Source organism: Phaethon aethereus (genome assembly GCF_964289735.1).
Source record: "Phaethon aethereus genome assembly, chromosome: 5".
Taxonomy (NCBI): domain Eukaryota; kingdom Metazoa; phylum Chordata; class Aves; order Phaethontiformes; family Phaethontidae; genus Phaethon; species Phaethon aethereus.
In genome coordinates, this window is record NC_138579.1 from 53,960,769 (window position 1) to 53,965,028 (window position 4,260).

Sequence of the window (4,260 nt, forward strand, 5' to 3'; positions counted from 1 at the left end):
AACGGGCCCGTCCCCTCTATGGTGAGTGGGGGGCAAGGGGCGGAAGGGCAGGGCAGGGACGCCAGCACCCGTCTCCCCAAGGGGAATGAGCAAGGGGGTAAAAGGGGTGAGCAGGGCAGCACCCGTCCTGGACTCCTCAGGTTGCTAACACTCAGGATGCCAAGTCATTGTGCTGAACCTGGAAAGGAAAGGAGACCGGTCAGCTGGGCAGGATGCGACACTCACCTTGGGCCAAGTCCCCAAGGGCCTGGCCTTCAGAAGATGCCTTCAGAAAAGCGTAAGAGTGTAACAAGCCACACTTTCTAGGTATGTTCTCCCAGCCCATGGGCATCTGTGGCTCTAAAGCTGCTCAAGCTAGGGGTTTTTCTCTTTGTATTTAATAGCCCTCAGCAGAGCTTTCTTCCATGAATTTGTCTAATTGCTGTTTGAAGCCATGTCAGCTTTTAACAGGCACAGCGGCCAGTGGCAGGGCACGGAACTGTTTGCCAGCTACGTATGAAGAGGTCCTTCACCTGGTTTGCTCCAAATCTGCTAAGCAATGGCTCCTTCGTGTTGACCCTTACTACTTACACTGGAAGAGGCCATGCATGCCTGTTCCCTAATAGCCTTCTCCACAGTTCTCACCACACTTAGACCTTGTTTAGGAGCCTTTCAGATCAGAGCATCTACAGAGCCACCTGTTGCACACATGCCTTTTGCCACCCCAGCCAGCCCTGACACACCACGTTTGAGAGGCAGGCACACCGGGGACCTGCACAGGGCAAGATGTCTCCTCCCTTCCCTGTTCCCAGCCCAACAGCTCCTCGCGCTCAATTTGCTGCTTCTGACCTCTGCTGAGCACAGAGCTAATGGTTTCACAGAAGCAGCTTAGCTCAGCTCTAAGGTTTTGCTGCCGCATGGTAATAGCTAGTTCAGGGCCCATCAGACACACCACCAAATCAGGTTTGCTCACCCACATCCATCTCTTCACACTGGATTTCACCTGCCTTTTTATCAGAACTTGCTCATGGGTATCTTGCCAGTGTGCCTCCTGGCAATTCAAGAGAAGATGACCTTTCTTGGAAGCCAAGAAGTCAAGTTGACCTTCATTCCTGCCTTCAAGAAAAAGGACAAGCATTAGGGCAGAGGCCCTGGGAAGCTGTACTTGGACCGAGATGGCCCCAAAGTGGCTACTGCTTTCCAGCATCTGACTTGCACAGACTTTGAAAGGGTGTTTGTATACACGGCTACATGTCTGCGCTCCATCTTAGGAGGATTGAGCCTGGTGCTCTCTGAAGTGGTACCAGAACAAGCTTCCTCCATGCCCAGCCCATGGGGTCTGCAAGAGCAATTGGCAGGCTGGGGGGCATTTAGCTCAGGGTGTCTTCTTAGGTTTAAAAGGCACACGTCATTGCAGGCATGTTTTAATGGCATTAGGTTTTAATGCCGCTGCAGTCATTCAGAAAATAAGCCTGGGCTATTACCAGGCTCCTCTTATTCCTGCCAGACGGTGTTTTAGAAAGAACCCAGAAGCTGTTCCATGGAAGCTTTAATGCATCTGAATTAGGAGGACTATAAATACTGTGCCTGAAAAGGCCAGCGTAAAGATTTTCATTGACTTCTGCAGGGGCAGGATTTGGTCCATGGACTAGAGGAGGCTTACGAGTCACCCTGATCCAAGTAAGCCAGCAGTTCTTAGAAGCTCCTACACCTAAGCCCCTGTGATGCAGGTACCTGCTGCAACGGTGGCTCAAGACACAAAAGAGATGCTTGGGCAGGACACGCTACTGGGTGAAATGACAAGGACCTCCGTTACCAGTCACCAGACCTGGAGGATGCAGCCAGCTCACGGGAGAAGGATGGAAAGCCACAGAATAAGAGGATGTGGGTTCCAGCATTTGCTCTGGCTCACAACTCCAGCATTAACAGCCCCAACTTCTGTGGGCTACCAGTCCTGCCTCCCAAAGCAGGGGTTAGAGGTCCCAGGCTTCAGCCTCAGGATCCAAGCTCCCTCCACGAGGCCGCAATAGGATCTGCAGTCCTTCCCTGCCCTGTATCACACCCCTGCTGCTTCTGCCAACACGTTAATTCAAATTAGGGGCGGGGGGGGGGGGGAAATCCCCTAAAAGCTGCAACGGTGATGGCCCCCCCTGGCACAAAGCATTTTGTCAGCCCCGCGGCACTACGGCACCACTGTCCCCAGCCCCATGGCCAGCTTGTATCACTCTGCGGCTCCTCGTAGCGGCTCCAATTAGAGCTGCCCCCTTGGCGGGAGGCTGGCGGTCCCCCCGCCGCAGGAACCCCGCTCCCCCTGCTTCCCCCCAGCACTCCTCCAGGGGGGCTTAAAAATTGAAACAGTTCTAATTAGGGGGTCTGAGGGGGAGCGAGGCTGGCTCCTGCTGGGATATGACACACCTCATTACGTCGCTACCGCCTTGCCAGAAGACCCCCTGCTGTACCTTGGCTATAGAGCCAGGGCACTCAGAAAGGATGCAAATTAGCCAGCTTTTCCCCTTCATCTTCCTTTCACACCCCACTCCCCAAAATCACTTTCTGCCTCCCTTCCCCATCAGGACACCAGGCTGCGAATTCTTCTCGGCTTTTCCAACTACATCCAAGAAATAAAAACGGAATGGAGAGAGTCGAAATACAAAAAAGATGGGGATAATACCGTGGCAGAGGGATGAGAGTGAAAGACCGAAGTGGGAGGAAGGAGTGGTCCAATGTGGGGACACACACTGCACAGTACCTCTGGAGATAACACAGTACCTGCTCTCCAGATAATGAGCAAGGGGTAAACTCTGGTGGTCTCAGACACAAATAGAGAGGTCTGGGAAAGATAACAGATCCTTGATCACCTAACCACCGTGAGAGAAACCTGTTCAGAAGAGGCCTTCCATGCATGAAGTTCTGGCAGCTGACTGGGAGCTTGGGTGGAAGAGATTGGAGAAGACAGATGACGAGGTTTCCCAGCTTAGCTAATAGCCACCCTCCTGCAGAACAACTGGATAAATGTCCGCTCCAGCACATCCAGGTGGACCTGGTGGCAGACACGTGTGACACATCAGCCAGGTCCCACTCCCAGCTCCACCCAAAAGACATGGGGGAAGGCAGGGCAAGGTTGGTCCATTCTGCCCCTTTTTACAGGGAATGGAGATGACTTACCGAGTGCAGTCGTAGGGAGCTGTAACCTTGGCATTAGACCCAAGACACGGCGACTTCTGTAAGAGTATGTTGAGCCAGGACAAAGGCAAAGGAGCCACTTCTCTGCCAGCCACCACAGGACATTTTGAAGCCAGACTGAGGGGTGGTGGGTTCAGCCTCAGCTAACAGGAACCTCGGGTACCAGCAGAGCCTATGAGACCTTCACAGTACCTCGCAGGCTGTGTGTGAGATGGTCTTTCAGAAGAAAGAGCTCTAATGCCTTCCTTCTGGGAAGGCTACCAGAGAAGGAAGATGTCTTTCTGCTTCTGCTCAGGTGGGTCAAAAGGAAAACTGGAGGAACAGGCATAACTACGGAGCACTGCTGAAGTAAGAGATCTTCTCACCATGGTGACCGGAGACCAGGGGAAAAGGTTAACCTGGAACCTAAATTAGGGTTTCAGAAACATAGCTGTGTCCCTCTCTTACCAGTTTATTAAAGCCATCTTAATCTTCTTGAGTGTTCCTGAAGAACATTACCATAATCTTTTAATCCCACCTCTCCCTGGAGTGCCTGTAATGAGGAGATGGGCACATGGCTTAGATGAATGGGAACAGCCAAGCAGGAGAAGCCACGCTGCAGCCGAGGGACAGGAAGATGGGCAGAGCTTAGCACACAGGCTGGGCCAACTGCCTGCTCATCAGGACACTGTCCCCGGCGTCACCTCCACGGACGTGTGTGTCAGGTTTGGGGTGCTGGCCACACAAGTCACAGGCGTGACAGAGATGCAGATGGCAAGCCAGGCTAAGGGCAAGTGTTCAACCTGGCTGTGACCCTCTTCCATTCAGGCCAGGCCAGAGAGCAAGAAGACCCGAAACACGCCCCAGCCTGAGTCTATCTGTTAGGCACGATGGACCACGGGAACTCATCCCTGTGCTGGCCCAACACAGGTCACTGAGGTGGAGGCCACCTCCCTCAATTTCTCATCTTGCACAAGGCCCCCAGCTGAGAGAGGTGGTATAGGAAGGGTGCAGATCTGGTTTCTCTTGTACTGGAGACATCAACTGGAATGCCAGCACGTCTCTGTAGCAACCATAAACCTCACTAACCAGCATGTCTACTCTTTGCACCAAGGTAGT